Raw genomic sequence first — 21,581 nt, 5'->3', positions numbered from 1 at the left:
TGTAAATATCCAATATTTACAGTATAAATGTCCAGTACAGCAGTGTAAATATCCAATACAAAATCAAAATGTATGTAGCTCACAGACTTTTTTTTTAATAAAAAGGAGTTCAAACGCTTTTCTGGTGCACTGATAAGACTGCATCATTGATAAATAAGGACACAATATTTTGCACAGCTTTCCACACAACACCTCTACTTTAAACTGTGGTGCACTTGAATATTATGTAGTGGCATTATATTTGTATATTCCCTTGAAAATAAGAATAAAAAGGGCTTTTTAATCACCTCTCTATGTTCCAAGTCAAACAGCTCTTTAATAGCTGTTAAATTCATTCCTTTAAAAAGGCTGCTACAAGTGGCTAAAGCTGATTTGGCCATTCATGGAGTATCATTTGCCATCAGAATAGATCTACTTTCAAACCACCCTACTTTCACAAATTAAATGCATTTCATATCTCATGGCTTTGCAGCCATGGACATCTAAATGGAAAGCTGGAGCTGAATGTACAGATCTGGCGTAAGTGGCACCTCAGCGTTTGAGCACAAAGGAGCAGGTCACGCATTGCAAAGAAAGTACTTGGAAGAATGAAACAATTGTCTTATTCATCTCCACCGGAGTAGGCCTTTCTTGCTCTCAGGAGCTACATCACAGGCTCTACAGCTTTCTTGCACCCGCTTGATTTGCCAGGGTTAATCTGTTCATAGGTTATAGTTTTGTTTGCCCAAGAAAGTTGCATTTATCTTAACATCAAACATTTATATGCCAATTGGCTTGTCTGGTGTTTAAGAACGTTTGAAACGGATTTATTTTAGTTCTAGCTTGAAGTGATTCTTGATCACTTTAAATGAAAACAAAATGAGTCTTGTATGCAGCCTCACAATCCTTGCGTTGGTTTAAATAAACCAGTATGAAATAATGAAAATAAAAATGATAGTAGAATTCTATGATGATATCATCTACTAAGAAGCAAACTTTGAAAACAACTATAGTTGTACTTTCAGCATTATTGGAGACTGAGGAAGAGTGAGGAATTTAGGAGTAATGAATATTTCTTTGCCAACATTAAAAAAAACCTCCAAAAACCAAAACCCCTCAAAATTTGTTAATTTCAGGCTTCTGAGATGATGTTACAAACCATACATTATCAAAAACAGTAATAAAAGCTATAAAATGTAGCTTTGCGTCCTCATAAAATTTTAAGAAAAATAAATTTGTGGGGTAGTTAACATCCTTTATAATACAAAGATAACTATCACTTTTATTGTAACTGTAACATATGTGAGGATGTTTGTTTAATTCCCCAGTTGTCAGACATGAGGTGGAAAGTTTTTAATAGCCTCTGGGTATCAAATCTATAGCCTCAGGCTGGTGTTTGTAATTTAATATGAGTAATTTATTATAAAGAGAGAAAAAACAAGAATTGTTCAGTAGCTGTGGAAGCACATTTACATTATAATTATTAGGCACATAACAGCTTGAAAAAAAATAAAAGGAATTTTAGAGTAACATTGGCTGCAACAATAGTATCATCTGCTAAGATAAAGCAGAGAAATACAGCTCTGGAGAAATTACTTGTGGGGGGGAGCAGTGGTTATAGTCGAAAGGTCATCCTCATCTCAGCTGCTGACTTGGTTGTAATGTAAACCACTCCTGGGAAGTTGTGTGTAACTTAGAAACATCTTTCTGAGCTCCCTGAGGCTGTGTGGTGATAGTTACACATCAGAAAGAGTGGGGTTTTCAGGGCATACTACTTCGGCATCAGTAGACCTGTAGATGATTTTAAATTTTGCTTTTTTTTGAACGTTTCCACTTTCAGTAAACTCAATTTCAAAAAGTAAGTAATATTGCAAAGTATGTAGTGGTCCTCCCCTGAAAACTAAACCCTATGGACTAGATTTCCCAGAAGAGTTTGGCACTGAAGAGACCCCAAGTAACAGATCACATTTTTTCCAAAGGGTCGGCATTCATTGCTCTCAGCGGGAGAACAGCTGAAAACCTTGTCCTTGTTATACAGTGGCCGAATCTCTGTTGCGACTGATTATTCCCAGAGAGTTATGTTGGCATTTCCATGTATCTTCTCCACATCTTAATGTGTCAGTAACTAAGACAAAATCACACAAATAACCATTTAGATAGATAAGATGACAAGTGTTTGCTTTCTGTATGTGATGCAGATTTACCTCTCTGTTCATCTGTGGCATCTTAAATAACCACAGATATGTATGGCAGCCTGAGAGTTTCTGGGACTGTTCCCTGTGGTGATTTGTCTCCTCCCCCTCATCCACCTCCCCCCCCTTTTTCTTGTCATTTCTTCTGCTAAGGACTGCCATTCATACCTCATAGTCCTGGGCATGGCCACCAGCATGTGTCCTCAGAAGAACCCTGAATGCTTGCTCAGAGTCCTCATGCATGATGCTTTGTTGGAGGAATTATTTGCTGTCTTTCAAAAGTCCCATGGTGCACTTCCACCAGTTGATGTAAGTTGGTATTTTTGTTCTCCCCCTGCTCCCCACCCTGGTCACTACAGCAATTTACTAGTGCCAATCCTCGCTACGGGTCCTGCCTTCTGGAGCAAATGTTGATACCCAACATGCAGACTAAATTCAAGGATAGGAATATGGATCTCCTTTGTAATTGTGAAATAAGGTTCAGGAATGGGGATGTTTTGCCAGTATTTTGAAAACTGTGTGTCTGTTTTTTCCCCTTTCCTTAAAATGAAAAAAGTGCTGTGAGTAGGGCGTAGTTGTGCTCACAGATGTGTACCTGTCCAACTGTAAGAGAGTTATCCCCCCTCTGCTACAGGAGGGTTATCATGTCTCTTTCCAGGTCACAGTGCTCTTATGGAGGCTCCACTGACCATCTTGCCAAAATAACTTCTGTGCTAAAACTCTGCTTTTTCTGTCACTGTGTGTACTGCAATCTGCATGTACCTGCTCCTATTCAGGATCCTTCAGAGGCAGGCTCATAAGCTTTCAAGGTCCTGTGTGATTTCACCATTTGTCAGGAGTGTGGTACACAATGATATGTGTCTATGCATTACCTGGCTACAACAGAAGTAGAGACTAATCCCTACCAAGGAGGTTTAAGAAGGAAGGATCAAACCTATCCTTAGAGGCTATCACTAGAAATATACCTCTTAATTTTATTTTATTTTTGCACTTGACCATAGACAGACCACTTTTTTTTTTTTTTTTTTAAGACTGGAAAAGCTAGAATGTGTCCATTTTATTCCTGCAGTGAATCTGTCCTCATGCAAAAATGACCTAGGGGAAAGCATATTCAACAAGGCAGTGAAATCTGCAAGTACACATCTGGGCATGGCAAGGGGACAATAACATTCAAAATTACTAGAATAAAGTAGGAGGCTGTGGCAGAAAGATGATGCATGCAATTCAATTCAGAATAAGCGAGAGCAATGAAACTACAAAGGAAAAAACAGGAGCAAATAAGATTTTTAAAAGATGCTTATAACAGAACCATCAAGATAATGGGAGTACTAAGTAAACCCTTAAAATCATTCTCACAGATATTGCACACCACTTGTCACATCATTAAATGCAATTTGGAAATGGTTGTCAGGTATACAGCGGGATTTGTGTTCTCTCTGTCTACACAGAATACTCATAGGCTTTAAGTAGGAAGAAAAAAAAAAAGGTGCTGCTATTCAAGACATAGAATCTGATTAAGGGAAGCAGCCCTAGCCACTGCAGACCACTAAGTACATGCTTAAATGCCTTTCTGCACTGGAGCCTTCATTCTTTAATTCAGCTTCACTTTTATGAATGATTGTAAATACTTCCATCTACTCTGCATCTTTAATAAGAAACTCTGAGTAGTAAAGCAAGCACTTTTGTCAAGAATTAAAGCATATTTGGTTCAGTTTATGGTGGTTTAATGTTACTTGTGATTAAAATGAACAGCATGGAAATGTTTTTCTTGAAGTCCCTTCTTTTCTCCAAGTTTCCAAGACGCGTCTGTCTTAAAATACTCAGTCACGTTACTATATCATGCTAAACAACTGTTCTCTGTTTCTGCTAATAGAGACATGAACATATCTTGAGTGAGACTTAGAAGCAAATCAACTTCATGTTGACCAGATACTTCAATTACTTCAATTAACAAAGTAGTGGAAAAGCTATAATATATACCACAATGCAATGAATTTTTTGAAAAACAAACACACCATACACCTTTCTAAACAAGATGAAACAGTAGAGGAGAATAACCATTGCTACCTTCAATAACTTCTGTAGTGGTAATATTGATTTGCATTTTTAGAGGGCTGATTAGCAGATATTTTGACTGTTTAGATGCACCCTTGACGTGTGATTTTAGTGTATGCTGCATTTAACTGAAACATTTCCCTTCATTTGGGCTACATCTTAATGTCATAGGTGAATTTGAGTTGCCTGGTGATGTGTGACAGCCTCACTCTTTCCTTTTACAATGGAAAGAACATCAAGAACAGGGTGGACAGACATGTATGTTTACTTTAAGGTATTAGGTTTTTTTCCGGTGTTTAGTGGAGGATATGAAATTCCCTATTTCTTGTACCCTGTGGACGCTCACTGACCATATCCAGCCGGGCTGATGAGTGCTTATTCCGAGTATTTGGTAAGTACTGATTGCTACTGGCTTACCTCACAGAAAAAGCTTTAAGAGAGCAGACATATTTTGAACCAGGCTTGTGATGACTGCTGGCAGTACAGAGAGATTCAGCGCTGCCTGTGGGGCAAAACTGCCTGCTTTCGCTTTTCATCACTGGTTTCTGAGAGGTGTTGCACTGCAAAGCCTCCTATCCCCAGCACGGTGCCAGTGCTGCTCTTGGAGCATGGAGGCCATTGCTTGCACAAATTGAGCCCCATCAGTGGGATAACCTTCAACTGCTATGAGGATCTGAAAAGTCTCCTACGCACGGTGCTGCTATTGTGCCCGCTGGCAACCTGGCAGTCCCAGGTTCCCCTGGGTTGGTGCTGAGCTGGTCATTTGCTGAGTGTGGAGTTTAAAAAACAGAATAAATTTGTATCTTCGAGTTTCAGTACCACTTGGAAACTAAAGAGGTTTTGGTACACGAGGATATGTCTTTGGGTCCATCCTTTCTGGTGTCCAAAGTTTCTGGCTCTCTGGTGCTGTTGCAGGCAGAGTTTTTCCCCTCTGTGTTTCTGTTATGGTCTGAAACTCCCTATACACAGCATTCAGAAGTTGCCCTGTTCCCTTCGGTCATTTATTTATGTCAGTGGAAAGAGACCCATAAGCACTCATACTAACCTGATACAGGGGACTTTTATAGTGCTTCAACGTCACCAAATCAGCTATTGGACTACTGGATTTTGGTTGTTTGCCTGATGGTGGGAAAACCAACCGTGACCTTTTCATTCATGTGCACTGTGGAAGAGTCTGGAGCTACCAATGAAGGATCTGCTCTATTGGGTGGTGTTTACAAAAAAATTCTGTGACCTTCTTATTACCATAACATAAGACTTTAGTTGGTGACTTGGACAAAGATATAAGGATGGATATCAGCAGTATGCCATGCATAGAATTTGTTTGAGACGTCCCAAGGGAGGTGGAGTGTGCCTGTATCATATGGGGAGAAAGCTCTTGTGTCAGCGGGCTTCTTTAACTGTTGGAATTAAGTTTTAGGTCTGTGAACATCTACTTACTATATACAGAAGGTCACTGTATTGTTCTAATTGGGCCCTGCCATATAATTAACTGCAACTTCTTAGAAATACTGATGTAAAGTCTCTTGTCTGCTATGGGAAGCTTGTCATTGCTGAGTTAACTGTGCAGAAGAAGCTTTACAATGGTAACCTCCATACCACTGGTTTAGGAGTGCTTGAGACTATTTTGGGGAAAGCAAATATGCTTAATTACCAAAAAAAACACCTGGGTACCCAAAACAAAGTTTTAATGAGAATCAAATTGTCTAGGTAGAAGAAACCACTTCAGATATGAGAAGATTTTTTTTTAATGTGACTAGCTATGAAAATAATTTACCCGAACTAATCATTATAGGTCAGGATCAAAACATGAGAGATACTTCAGAGTATAAAAAATGGATTAAATTATTAAAAAAGGAGTAATTTGTGTAAGAGCAGCTTGGGACACAGGAAGTTGACTAATGTAATGCCACAGAATTGCCATTATAGAATGATTGTTGTTAATTTTTTGATTACCCAGTAATAGAACAAGCAGTACAGTGTTTAACTGGCTCATAGAAAAATAGCGAGCATTTAATCTGAAGCAGCGCTGTCATAAAATCCAGAAAAACTCTGAGCTGGATTGCTGCAGATAAGTAGCTGCTGCAAATGCTATGTAGGGCATATGAACTAAGGAGTAGCTTCCAGCAAAATGAATGTAGACCCAGCAGGGACCCAGAGCAAAAGAATTAAACAAATAGTGCCAGGCCATTATGGTGTACCGTTGTGTCAGAGGTTTTAAAACAGTTGCGTAATAAGCATCTTTGTATAGTCTTTCGTGCCTACCGTTTTAATCAATCTTTTATTGCAGAACAGAACGGATTGTATATGCAGAGCTAATCCTTTTGAAAGTCTGCCTGTTGGGCTTCTTTGCATACTGATGAGAAGCAGCATGGCAAAATCAGTAATTCCTACCTGACCATAGTTTGATAAGCAAGTTGCAGAGGAAAGAGAAGATGAATACTTAGGTTTATTTTTGCTTTCTTTTAATTTAAGGAAATAATTTACTTCGTATTAAGTAAATGTTTTGAACATAAAGTAGGTTTTTTTACTCTTTCTTCCACCATTGAGCATTGTTGCTTGTATTTGAATTAAATGGCCATACATAGGTCATTGGAGCATAGTTGAGAAAACAACAGATCTCTCTATGCCAGAGGTGAACCATTCTGTTGACAAATATCCTTGGTGGCTGTCGTTCCAACCCAACTGGTGGTGAGAATCACCTGAAACTATAACCTTGCCTGATTTGTGCACCTTGTGCAGTTGTTATTCTGTCATAGGCAGAGGAAGTTGCCACCTTCCTCCTCCCCATTGTCGTCCTTACTGGAAGAGTACTGATAAATGTTCCTCCTCTTGCCACACATAATGGGACAAAAAGTCACTTTGCCCAAAATTTCTCCTGAATCATGGAGCCACTGTTGAAAACATCTCTGATACTCTCACCTGAAAAACCTGAGTTATGGGGATACAGTGGAAATACCAGCCGATGGTGGCACGGTTACTATGAAATTATAGAACATAATTCTCAGTGTCTGAATTCCCCCCAGCTCAGTGCCATAAACCTGCAGTACCTAAGGCAATACATAAGGCCCCCAACTGATGGCAGAAGCCAGTGAAGGTGCAACTGACAGTTCAGATGACTTACCTTACCCCATTACAGGTGTCTTGCTTTGGCAGCTGCAAGTTGGAGGGGAAAGCGTGCTGTTAAATGAGCCTCACATGGTATATAATTCAAAGTCACAATGAGGACTGCAGCTTTGGGTATTGTCAGCTTCAGAGGTGTGTTACATTGGTTGCTTAGGTGAATGTTGAATATTCAAAAAATGGTCTGTTTGTACACCCAAAGTTAACACTTGCTGACACCTGCACGTCTATTTATCAAGCGCTTATACCTATGTGCACTGGAGATAGAGTTTACTTGCACAAAACTCATTTAGAAATAGTGCGGACTGCATATTTACCTTCGGTAATTCATATGCTTGGAGATTAATATTGGAAAAGGGGATGAACAGGTGGTGGTGGGAGCAACACCACTCATGCACAAATGAGAACTTGGCTCGGAACAACCTGGAAGCATTTCGAGGTTCATGTTTTCGTCATATTTACTTTTTATGGTCCTATATGAAAGCAAGATTAAATAGCTTTGATTCTAAGAACGTTATTTTTATAGTTTGGCTTCTATCTATCACCCTTCTAAACTCTAAAAAGTCCTTGGAAGAGATGAGTCATTTGTTGTAGATGAAGCCTCTATTAATTTTTTCTTTGTTCAAATCAGATTTCCAGAAACTTGGAGCATTCATTTTATTTCAAAGTCATGCAAAGAATTATGAAATATATACAGTACAGAAACACTAACCTTTATTAACTGCTTTAACTAGTAAATAAATGGAGAAGAAAATGTTATCTTCTAGCAAACTCCTTACAATATCTGTACCTTGCAACTTTTCTTGTTTATGTTTCTCTAAATCTCTAGGCATCTCTTATTGTTGAAAAATACACTCGCATATTCATTATTTATTCTGATTAACTGTAAGTGAGTTCTATCTAGAAACACCTTCAGGGCCTATTTTCTCATTGTTGCTAGGTAAAATAGCAAATTACTATAGTAAAGAGCAAATTTCATATGTTAAGACAAAACAGTATTTTGAAGTACCAGTTCTCAACATTACACACAATTTTTTGCTTATTTTAATGGAAAAAAACTAAAATTAGTAAGGGATTTTATGAAGGCAGAAGTGCCTTTGTCTTTCTAAATTGCAGTCTTGTAACAGAATACATGAAAGATGGTCTTTCTCAACGTTCAAGCTCTGCATTAATTTTACTGTTGATCTGAGATTCTGCCAACACTGCAAAATAAAGAAGTGATCTCAGTATATCTTTCCTCATATCTGTTGGTTTGGTTTAGTTACCCCAAGTGCAGCTAGCAGTGGAGCAAGGTTTTCTTCAATTTGCAATACCTGAGAAACACAGGTAGTGTGGTGTGATCTCCCTGAGGTAGTTTCACCTGGTGCCAGTGCTCATACCCCTCAAAAAAGAAAGAAAATAAAAAACATGCAACTGCGCTGTTATTAAATAAATCCTGCTAGGCCAGGAGGGCTGATCTGCCTGGATTGCCAGGAGTTCACCGATAGTTTAGTATTGTCAGGTGAGCGTTGCTGTAGAGGATGAGTCACCTTCCCTTTCTGACCTGAGAGCCACCTGGGAGCTCGGCGCCCTCAGAAGAACCGCTGACCCACGCTACCCGAGCTCCCCAGGGTCCAGGCTCATTCCTGAATTTCACTGTTAAGGAGTCAAAGTCAAGAAAACCCTCACAACCGGGCTGTATTTGCGTGCCTCCGGTACTCCGCTTTGATGAGGGCACGTGTCGGTGCTGCCGCTGCTGTCCAGGACCTCCATGCATCGGAAAGACTGAAATGTGCTTTGCCCCCTGCCAACACAGAAGGAAAATTTGACAGTATTCTGCCCCTTCTCTGCTCTTCTCTGTTCCCTCTGACTGATTGTGATCATACATTGCGCACTATGTTGCACCATTAAGCACCAGATACAACAGTTTTGCCCCCCAGCTGCATGTATATGTGGGATAATAACATACAAATCATGTGGAGGGTGCATGCAAGCCATGTGTGAATAGATACTTTTAAAATGCGGTTTGAATACTTCTTTAAGGTAATAAATGGAAAATGAGTATAGGATGAAAATGCAGAATAACACAGAAAACTTGGCTGCCTGGAGAATTTATATTGTCTTGACACAAGGGATTTTATAGAAAGAGTTCAACATGTAGTTCGTATTGAGCCAGTTTGCGGACCCTTATTTTAGAGCTGGAGGCGAAGGTGTATTTTCTACTGTGCTGATAATGTTACCTGTTGAGCCGTGTGTAAACTGACCGTTTTTGGCTGGTCACATAGCAGCTGGGGTTCCATCTGCATAAAGTAAGATGGCAGGTGATCAGTGAGGGAAGAGCAAATACTCTTAGCAGCAGCAGCAGGATCAGCAGCTAGGACCTTTCAGTTGTGTTTGCTTTACTTTCCCTGGTGTTTGTCAACAGCAGATGTGCTCAGGAAGTTTCGGTGTTGGAAACTCGACTGGAAGGGAAGATGCGAGCCTCATTGTGGGATTATTGATTTATAGCATCAAACAAAAAAAAATGTCCACCTTGCAAAAAACCAGCATAATAGGAGAAAATCCAGGCTGAGAACACAGTGTTCTTTATTAATGATCTATTTCTTTCATACTGCTCATATATTTTTATTTAGAAGTAAGTCAATGTTTATCACTGGCTTGTCTTACCCTTCAAATCATGCAGCTTAATTAATTTGATAATATTGAGACTTTCTTTACTATCTTAAGAGTTATTGCTGTACGTTGAATATTTTAACACATTCATATATTTTAGGTTACTAAAACCACAGAAAGCACTATTGCAACCTAAACAAAGTATAATAAAATAGACTTATTATGGTTCCAATCCTTGCAAAAATTGTATTAGCCGGCATTTTCACCTCAGAGATTCTTTCAGGGAAACTCAAAATTTTCCAATTTCCTTTTAATTATCATATAAATTAGCTATGCTTTTGGGAAGGATGGAGTTGGAGGGTCAAATTGTAAAGGTTTTGGTTATTTCACTCAGTTAACATTTTAACATTAGCTATCACCCATAGCAGAAAATGGGAGTGTAAATATTCCTGTCGAGGCATATTCAAATGTCTCAGTGACAGGTCAAGAATAAAAATCTAATAGATATTTAGCCATTGCAGGGCCATGCTATAAATTACAAAATATTAAAAGGTACAATCTTCTTTGTAGCAAGGCAAGAGTAATAGGAATGCAACAACTAATTGTATAAAATGTGAAAATGAAAAAAATGTCTACTTCAGCATCTTGTATTGCAAGCAAGGAGAATAGTAGAAATGTCATCCACTTTATGGAAAAGTTACCGGCTACGCAGGTTGGAGCACTTAAATTGCAATTTTCAGTACTGATGTGTAACCTCATTTGGAATAATCTGAAGTGGGGTTTTGGGAGGGGGATGTATTCCTCTATCAAAAACTTCAACACATACATAAATTATGGAAGGAAAGCGCAGGACCTGCATCACCTTAGTGATTGTTCCTCTGCTTGTGAATATTAGAAGTGAAAGCTTTTTGCCTTGTGACCACAGAAGGAATGCTTCTATTTTGCAACAAAACATCTGGTGGCCAAAGGATCTTCCTCCATTCCTTGTGATTCACAGCAAACTTCATGCACAATTTGTGCCCCCGACATTAATTTCCTATTATGAATATGAGGAAATCTCCAACTACTCACTTGGTTTATTTGCTTTATTTTTGCAGTATATAGCTGGTTAAAACAACAGAAACGCTCCAGACCTCTAGTGAAAGGTAAAAGGACAGCCTTGTGCCTTAGGGACAGCAACAATATGAAACTGTCACTTTTTTTCTCCTTCCTCTACCTCTCTCCACTTTTTTCTACTGCTTTCTTCCTCCAGCATTCTCTGAAACCCTTTAAGGCAACTGAAGGCTGATGGTAAACAGGAAGCAATAGAAAAAAGAAAAAGGAGTGTGTAAGAAAGGTTTAAAAGAGATGATGAGAAAAAGAAATAAACCCATAAGCTGGCCTGCCATGACAACATGTCAACAAAAGCATGAAGGTTAATACTACTAGAGCATAAAATGGTATCCAATTCCTACTGGAAGCTGATGGGAAGTTTGGTACAGAGAAGTGTGCATGTGCACAAACCCAGACACCTGCCACATGAAGCAAAAAGCCAATTTTCAGAGAGACAAGGGAGGAAAAAGAAGAACAGATTTAAAGAAATTTCTTTTTCCCCCCTGACTTATGAATTCCATGAGAAGGGTGCTATTTTCTTTTCCTTTTGAAGCTGTTAGATTCTACAGAGAATTGCAGGAGCTGGTGCACAGATGTCATGTCACCAAAATACAGCAATCTGCAAAGCAGGATACCTCTCTGGATGGTCAGAGTGAGATTTAGCTCATCACATATAAACATCTACAGTGTAAATGCCTACCTCTGAGCTAGTCATCTTCTCATTAAAAGACAAGAGAAACAGACATTTCTAGGGTGTGATTTATCTTTTCAAGAGTAAAATATTTCTGTTTGGCTAGAGAAATCATGCCCTAAAAGCATCTGTTTTTATCCATTTTGTTTCAAGCAAGCCTGGACTGAAGAGCTTCAGATGTAGACATTAACAGTGAAGATATATAACATTAGAGGAGATGAATCCTATTTTTGCTTTTAGTTCTGAGGTGTCATGATTACCACATGAAGAAGGGATCTCCTGACTCTCCTTGAAGCGTTGTGAGGGCAGATAAAGGGACAAGGATTTCTGATTCTCTTTCTGGTCCCTGTGGGAACTCTCCTGTGCACTCGTGCCAATAAGATTTATACAGCAAACTACATTACTCCAGACAAACAAGGCACTGTGGAAAACAGAAGAGTCAGCCTCAGCCTGCCTGGTCTTACATCAATAACTTTCTTTGTCAGTAGTCCCCTAATGAATGCCGTGGAAGGATATTTTGTCTCCCATACCACACTCTTGCTTGGAGATGCACAAGGCTACCCTGATTGCACAGATTTAAGTAATGGCTACAGGTGATTTTGACTGATGAGGGTAGAGACAGTGATATTTTGTGAGCCAGCACTTTCCTTTGGAAGTGTAATTTGATTGTGTAATTCAAAGACATTTTGAGTATATTGAATTTCCTTGCTACTTTAGAACGAACTATGGGGCAATGTGGTGGCCCCAAGCCGCTATCGTTACTTTAAAAACAAAAAGTCCAGTTCCCAGAAAAATTGTAATGCATTGTGGTTATTCATAGCAGCTGCTTGTTTCCTTAGCAGTAATTTTTAGGACATGGTTTTATTTGTAAGACAATCTTTTGAGTAAAGGAGAGGAGAAAAGGGATATCCTGTGTCTTAATTTGTCATTGCTGTCAGTTATTTCTGGCTCAATCAACTAAACTCCTACTACAGAAATGAACCACTTTTGCTTCGTACTTTCCTACCAGTTATTCCAGCACAGAAGCAAACAAAAAGATACACTAGTATAGCTGGGGACAATCCATCAGTTTGTGTAATCTGTGGTTCGGCAGACCTTTGGTAATTTATGCTGAGGATGTGACCTGCACCTTTTATAGTCTCTTAAAATCTAAACAAAGCCTTTTGTTTCAGATTTAACATCTCCTTAATTTGCAAAATGTATTCAGCTTTGATACTGCTAGTGAGGGAAACATTCCTCCAAGTGTGAGACCTGTGGAAAACATCAGAGAACCTCTCCGGGGCCAGCTCAAATCCCATTCTGCATTCAGCATACATTTGAATCTGCTAATGCCAGAGAGAATACATTTTCCCCTTCTTACCTGTCCCTCGGAGGCAACCACCGATGAGTTACATTTTTCCTCTTTTAATGAAAAGGTCCTACATTAAAGACCTCCTTCTCTCTACATTTCCTTGCTTTTAAGCAGCAAACCAATTCAAAGCAAGAGCCCTTGCATGCAGAAAAACATTTGTTTGCAGAGAATAATTCCTCCCTGGTGTTTGCCACATATTTATTTTGTCTCAGCACTATAAAAAAGGGTCTTGTTGCTGACTCAGAAGGAGCTCATTACAGAAAGACTTCACCTTTCAGTTGCAAAAGATGTTTCCTTGAAATGATAATGTAATGAGTGTTAGATCAGCCGTATGTAGCCGTTAGGCTATTCTTTTGATCGGTTGGAAATGCATTTGTTAAAAAGCTGCTTTATTGATTTCCTGGCTGGTTTTTCTACTGTTTGGATCATCTGTACACACACACATATCACATTTTTACTGCTTCAAAGTGGTTAATAAATTCACACTACTCAGGAGATTGAACACAAAATGGAGTGAACCCTTTCTATGGAAAACTCTGTTGTTCAACCTTTGATAGAGAGTCTTAGCTGCACGCTGAGTGTCTCCTTTAAAATATTTTAAAAACAATCTGCCACAAAGAGAACAGCATACACTAAAGCAAAATAATATGGCTCACGGGGATATAAACATAGTGAGGGGTTGTGATTAAGATTTCAGTAAGTCCAGATGAGAAAATATTACTGAGTTTGTACAGGCTCAATGCAGATATTCTTTCCTGTTAACATATCCACATTTACTATTTCCACTTTGTTGTTTTTATGATGTATTAGCAGTAAAAGTTTGAGACATTGTAAGTGTTAAAGTGAAACATATGCGTCTACATATAAATTGCTAGAACTATGCAAAATATCTGTAGTTAAATGTCATGGGCTTTGTTGGCTTTGGATCTCTCTTGGATCACAGTTTTAGAAGTAGGTTATTGCATTGAAGCGTGGATCAAAATTTCTGTTTGATAAAGTTTTAAGATATTTTATCTTTTTTTTTTTCTTTCTTTCTTTCTTTCTTATTGTTTTGGTTTGGTTTACTAACCTGTTAATATCCTTTTGTGATCACAAACCTGAGGAGCCATCCTTGAATTATTTAAATGAGCCTTGAGAATGGAAATCTTAAGGAACTGTTTTAACTGCTGTGTTGTAATTCATCTTTGATTCCCTGGCTAAGGACACTCATGCTTCCTTTCCTCTCTCTGAGTAGAGTTGCTAACCTGTATTTCATATCAATATGATGCTAGTGTTAGCAGCAAGCTTTTACAGTCCCGTGATGTCTATGAAATATAATCTACAATTTGACTACGTATTTACCAGGCCATTCAAATAATCATGATACTTATTTAAGTGCTTGGCTTTGGCTGTGTCCAGGGTAGGCTATCAAGTCAGAAGATGCTGTCTTGTCATGAGTTTTAATTTTTTTCAGGTGATTAAATTAAAATGCCCAAACTGAAGCTTTCTAGCGTTGTGACGTTATTGAAGTTATCAGGTATGAAATTATGAAAATGAAATTACCCAGAAGGACTTAAGGATATTTTCAGTATTTTGTGCATAAATGTCCACACATATGCAGCATCCAAGGAACCTTGAGCATGAGGAATAGAACAGAAATATTTAACAGAAACCATTTACATTTCAGTACCTGAGTCCTCTATCTATAAAATAGGGATAATAGACTTTCTTGCCTCTCAAAAGGATTGTGAAAATAAATATATTAAAGATTGCAAAGAACTGGAGTATTATGGTAATTGATACCATATGCCTAACTAAGATATCTGGGAACAATTTCTGAAGAGGCAGGAGTTTTATTCATAGACTCCCAGAATCATTAAGGGTGTAAGGGACCTTTAGAGTTCTTCTGGTGCAACTCCCCGCTCAAAGAAGGTCCGGCAAATCTTCCCTTTCTCAATCTAATTCTATGAATAGTAGGTGTCTGACCTTGGAAAAGATGGAGGGTCACTCTTAAAGCTCATTAAACAAGTGCTTTTTTATTTTATTTCATTGGCAAAATTGAAACAAAACCAGTTAGAAAACAAACTGTTGTTTTCAATTCTTGAAAAGGTATAGAGAGCAATATAGAGAGCAAGGACTGGGTTTGATGCTTTATTTCTTTAATTTGTAAAATCTTAAATATTAAAGTTTTTAGATTAATAATGACTTATTAAAATTTTTACAATGTTAAAATTGGTTGTTTATTTATTCTTTAATTTGAGGAATATCTAGCCTGATGAATGCAATCCCAGAACATTTTGATGTCAACAAATCAGTATTTGTCACTGGAAAATGAATATATTTCACAGAAAAATATTGCCAGTTTCTGTCCTGTTGTTTATTCTTTTTCTTCTGTGAATAATTAAGACCTGTTTTCTTCCAGGATGCTCCTTAAGTAGATTTAGATGTATAGACAGAATGAAGAAAACCACTGTTGTTTCTGAGGGAGGGTTTTTATTTCTGGACCTGTGGCAGCTTCTTTAGTAGAGTTTTTCTTTATTTGACAGCATATAACTTCTCCTTGATCTCAGGAGTTGTATTTTAAAACATTTACAAAAATTTAAGATTAATCTTTTGGGCTAGTGAATGGCTTTTTGCCAGTCAGTCTTTAGAGTTTATCCTCTTGATGCAAAGATAGCAGAGAAGGGCATCTTGTTATCTGATTCCAGATCTCTGCAGATGACTATATTCCCTTCTTGGATGGGATGCAAATTTCAGTGTTGAAGTGAGAAATCTCTCCATTGTATAACCCACACCTACAGAAAGATGGCGCATGTTCGGATGTGCCTGTTTGGCAAAGCGGTGGGGTAACACGCCATGGTTTACTGGACTGCTTTGGCCAATGATTAGCAAGAAATGACCTCTCCAGTATACGGAGAAGGCAATTATTCAACAAATGGACAGACTCAGTCCTGTGTGTTGTGTATAGCCTGCACTTTTGTCGATGTACCGAAAGCCTGTATTGATGATGTTTTTGAACAGGAGGGTTTGTCTTTCTCTCTTTTCATTGAAGACACCTATTCCTGTGGTTAGCTTGATAAGAGATATGTAAAGGAGACAAAGTGGATATGAATTTTGTATGCAAACAGTGGTAAGTGCTTTAGACAGCTGCCATATTTGTCAGTAGGCGAAAAGGAAAAGTGGAAGCATCAAATAGAAGGTAGAAATCACTCAAACTAACCCTACATATGCTTACTAGTAATTTAGTTCTAACAAATCGGTATTCCTCTTGAGATAATTATTTAATAATTGTTTATTTCTTAATATTTTCCTTAATATTTTAAGACAGTGATATGTTTTTTAGATTCTATTTAGCCCTTGGCATTCACTGAAATGTCTCTCAAAGTCTCTCAAATTCTTATGCTGATAATGCTGCCTATTCTTTTACACTGTGGATATTCATCTATCTAACCTAGTCCAAAGTATTACTCATCATCTTATGATCCAGGTAGTTTCTAGGTTAACTGTCATACATAATAACTGCTTTCCTGAATATTTATATTAAACCAGGATAGTTTATGAGAAAGTTATTCGTCTGATGGATGTACTTTTTAAAAATGCATGGTATACCTATCATGTTTTGAGCAGTAGATCTGTTTGTACTTTTTCACCATTCAGAGACTGAAGCATCACTTTTATAATTGATATTTTTACCCTTTGATCAGCTGTCAGTCTCATTTCCCTGCATTTCTTTTTAGACCATTGAGTCCTTTGAATGCTTAGTGGTCTGCATAGAGCTTTGGCCCCATGTTGCAAGCTTTGGTCTCTGTTGTTATGCCTCATTAAGTGTATAAAAATATATTAACATTTTTTTAAATATATATAATGTTTGTAGTGTTACTTTTCCATATAAACAGTTGCTTTTCTTGCGACAGGTGTGTCATGAGTGTAAGGGGAAGTATTTGATCCTGAGGTGGGATTAATGACCCAAGAGACAATCTCTCCCTCTCTTGCATGCACTGGGTAATACCCACACTGGGAAAAAGTTTTTGAACCAGTACTTCAAAGCAGAGGGGTTCATTAGCTTTGGAAATCAACTCATCCAATATATAATGAATGGACCACTGCATTCTGAGGCCAAACAGTGCTCATGATCTAGTTCTTTATTATTATTTCTTTCTAGATTTTGTACTTCTGCTACTTCACCATCTTATTCATTCTCTTCATTGTTTGAACTATGCAGGAAATGCTGTGTGTTTCCCATTGGAATTAGAAATGGGGTAAGGCCATGTTATCTTGTTTTTGTTAAAACTACTGTCGTTTTTGTTCTGACAACTGAAAATTGTGATGTGTCTGATCAGGTTACAAACACCAAGAAATGTTTATGAATGTGTGCTGTGGCTTGGAAATACAATGGGGATGCTAAGTAGGGTTTCAAGTGTGTATGTTAACTGACAGAGAGAGGGAGGGAGGGAGGGAGGAAGAGTGCAAGGAAAAGTTAGCTGCTCTGACTGATGTGTGATGACTGCTAAGAAGCTGGAAGGTGGCATGATCAGCAATGCACCTGCGGCCCCAAAAGGGCCTGGATCTCAAAGGCTGAAAAGCTCTGAGTGCTCAGGAGGAGATGAGGAATCAAATGACACTGAATGCATGGTGGTGGTTTAACCGGGGACTTTGTTGTCATTCTCAGACTCTGAATTATAGAAGCATAGAATGGTTTTGGTTAGAAGGGACCTTTAAAGGTCATCTAGTCCAACCCCCCTGCCATGGGCAGGGACATCTTCAACTAGATCAGGTTGCTCAGAGCCCCATCCAGCCTGACCTGGAATGTTTCCAGGAATGGGGCATCCACCACCTCTCTGGGCAACCTGTGGTGTTTCACCACCCTCATCATAAAAAAATGTCTTTCTTCTACCTGGTCTGAATCTACCCTCTTTTAGTTTAAAACTATTACCCCTTGTCCCATTGCAACAGGCCCTATTAAAAAGTCTGTCCCCATCTTTCTTATAAGCTCCCCTTTAAGTATTGAAAGTCTACAATAAGGTCTCCCCGGGGCCTTCTCTTCTCCAAGCTGAACAACCCCAAGTCTCTCAGCCTTTCCTCATAGAAGAGGTGTTCCATTGCTCTGACTATTTTTGTGGCCCTCTTCTGGACCTGCTCCAACAGGTCCACGTCTTTCTTGTGCTGAGGACTCCAGAGCTGGATGCAGTACTCCAGGTGAGGTCTCACCAGAGCAGAATAGAGGGGCAGAATCACCTCCCTCAGGAGACTCTGTAAGTCTCTCTACTGACTTCTGCAAGAAAAAGATTTTCTTGATCTATATTAAACATGCATTTCTATTGTAAACCTGTGACAGAAGGAACTGCTATTGTTCTTGAATTGTTCCTACGTATATCAAACAGCAGTAGTCTACAAGCAGCACTGGTGAGATCATGGCTGAAATTGCATCTCACTCAGTCTCTATGCTAAAAGGATGTTGCAAATTAGAGCTCAGATAAAAGCTCTAAAAAAAGCTCCCAAGTAATCTGACATCCTGAAAATGCATCTTACTGTGAATAAGTTAAAGAGCAGGATCTATTTTGCTTATCAAAGACAAGGTTTAGCTTTTAAGAATGATTTTGCCATGATATAAGTATACACTTGGGGAGAAACTCTGCTAATTTCATGAAAGTGCAATAAAATCTTGAACCTGTGGACATTAACCTTAGAGTGTTTACATTTGTTAATTTTAGAGTATCTCCTAGCTCAAAGGTAGCCTTGGGTGATATAACCATTGGAACACATTGTGAAGTGTTGTGGTCATTTCCCTACTCTGTTGTCTTTCAGTCCACTCTTTGGGTAGCCTTCTAAAAGGTACATTTGGGATGGCTAAGAGGCAGTGAAGGCAATGCCAAAATCACCGAGGCAAAATTTCTGTGCCCTGTGATAGGAGGGATGAGGTTAGGTGTTGATAATGTTCCTGAGAAATGTTCTTATGTAGATTAATCTCTTTCTTAAAACAAGGGTGAGAATGTTCCTTACTCCACCTAGCCTTTTTCCAGTTTGCATAAAATAACCAAAGCTGCATTAGAGTGAACAGAATGATTGCAGCCAAGTTAAATGGTTGTTAGGTAGGGCTCAGTGGCCGCATCTCTACTGATAAATAAAACAGGAGTAGGGAGTGAGCTGGAGTGCCAGCCTGTCCAGTGCTGATTGTGCAAACACTGTCTAGTTGTTAGTGGGCTCTTGGGCATGATTTTGGTTGGTGCCAGCCAGATACTATGGCCTGCAGTGGTCAGAGGAGACCATGTACTTCCCAAGCAAGTAGTATGGACAAGACTCCACCAGGGATGGCTCCTGTCATCTTACCGTGTCATCACCTCTGTGCGGATGGCATTGGGACTGGTGGACTTCTGATACTACTCAGAAAGTACATGAGAAATCCCATTTTACATTTGTTTCACTGAATCCCATTTGTCATTTATTACCTAAATAGTAAAATGGATGGAAAAAGGTTACTAAAAATATATAATTCCTGTGTTATTTTGATAGGAAACATGTTTCCACCAGGGCAGGTGGAACACTGCTGGTGGGCAGCATAGCAGCAGTTTGCTTCATGAGCCTTAGCAGCCCATGTCCTGCTGACTGAATATAAATAGATATATATAAATATACTAGCAGTGCTGAGTTTCTAATGCTGGAGCTGTCCAGAGGCTTGAAGGGAGGCAGGCTTTTACTCTATTTGTATTTCAATGCTGGTTTTCATATTCTGTCATTTGTGTGTGATTCCACGACCAAAATGGCTTCTTTTCTAAGCCTCTCGCCAATTGCTGGGGCTGTGGCAGAGTGAGGCTTGTATGTTCTGACTTATTCCGTGATCCTTGGCTCAGTTTGGCCCTTCATAGAGTGATTCTTGAAATATCCCTTTGACTGTTATTGGGTGGGTTGTGCACTGGCAGCTGATGCTTCTAAATGAAGGGGCAAGATTGCGCTGTTGCAGGGAATGCGTAGTTTGCTTTCTTAAAGGCAGCTTTCCCTCACGCAACTGGACCCTACCTCTCCCTAGTATGTAACGTGGTACAAGGCCAGCGTTTCAGTCCTGCAGGAGCATAGTGTGCTCAGCTGCTCATGCTACCTGAAAAAGGGCTGTTTATTCCACTTGCCTGAAGTACTGCAGTGATGCAGCTCTGTAAGTGTATCAGTCTGGCACTGTAAAATTTACAGACTCTGCTTGCCTGTTGGCATTTTGATAGAGAAGCCTCTACCAGTTCACGGAGGCAGACAGGCAAATAGCATATTTGTGATTGTTCAGCATTGTTCTCGCTTTATTTCCTTGTGGAGTAATTCCTTGCCAGATAAGAACTAGAGAAAGGACGGAAGTCTAAACAAATATGTCTTCGGGGAGAACAACCTGATGACTCAAAGGAGTTACCTACGGTCAGTTTAGCATGTTCTTTGGTTGCAAAGTGCTGTTAATATCTGTCTTACAGCAACTTGAATATTTTTCCCTCTGTTTGGGCCTTTTTTCCATCTGAAGTCAGTCTTACAGAAGTCAACACTAAAGCAAAAAGGCAAAATATACCATTTCTGTAAACAGCAGAATTGAGCAACCAATGGAGTACTGAGCAGTGGAGTTGCTGCCCCTTTTTCAGTCACAAAAGTAACAACAAAAGACTGCAATTATGTGTCTGTTTACTCTTTTAAGGCATATGAGGTCTTGTCTAAATTCATGGTTTTTGACAAGTGGTGAAGCTGAAATACCTCATTTAAACCGTTAAAAAGGCTCCCAAAGAAATCCCAGAAGAAATAAACTAAAACAGTGACTCAGGGAATCTGATACAATTTCACTACCCCATAGAGACTTTTTCTGTTGCGGAAGATGTTTTATTAATGAATATGTTAAATCCTGGGACAATCCTGTTTTTTAACTCAATTTTCACACGTTCTTTTCACATACAAATATATTGTACACTTAGTTTACCTCTGCTTTTCAAACTCATATGAAACATTTACTGGAAATAAAGAATCGAGCTCAAGACCAGAAACCTGTCAGTATTATAATGAGGAGATGTTTTGTACTTCCTAATCTTTTCTATCTCCAAGGGAATGTTTTCTCATCCAAGGTGAAATTTTGGAAGTTGAGTACATGTGCGTGTGCACACATATATGTTAATGACAAAGACTCTGGACCAAATTCTGTTCGGTTTGTTTGTTTTTTTGTTTTTTTATTTTCCAAGCTGAAGTACACAGGATTAATAGTCAGGGTTCTGCTGCAGTTAATACTTGCCTGGAAAATAGCCACATGTAAGAATTCACTGACCCAGAAATGGGAGAAACAAAATCAATCAGTGAGTCAGTGACAGCGAATCTGACGGACCTCTGAGCGCTGCTAGCATAGATGATGTTCTCTGCTTGCAGGTTCAGCCTTAATGATAACACCAGTAGGGAGAAAAAATTGGAAATAGTGCGTTGTATCTTTGCCAGCTTTTCTCCCATGTTCTGCAATCACTGGAAACAGATCTGGGTAAACAAAATTCTCAGCACTAGTTTATCTGGCAGTACAGTCTCA

General features: G+C 38.9%; 1 protein-coding gene across 1 annotated transcript in view; it reads left to right on the top strand.

Moving 5' to 3' along the window:
• Positions 1 to 21,581, top strand: part of DSCAM (DS cell adhesion molecule) — a 411,800-nt gene that overhangs the window by 55,220 nt on the left and 334,999 nt on the right. The window lies entirely within an intron of this gene.

This window comes from Aptenodytes patagonicus, chromosome 1 (genome assembly GCF_965638725.1).
Source record: "Aptenodytes patagonicus chromosome 1, bAptPat1.pri.cur, whole genome shotgun sequence".
In the NCBI taxonomy this organism is placed as follows: domain Eukaryota; kingdom Metazoa; phylum Chordata; class Aves; order Sphenisciformes; family Spheniscidae; genus Aptenodytes; species Aptenodytes patagonicus.
The sequence above is the reverse complement of the archived record's forward strand: the minus strand, read 5'-3'. Positions and strand labels throughout refer to the sequence as shown.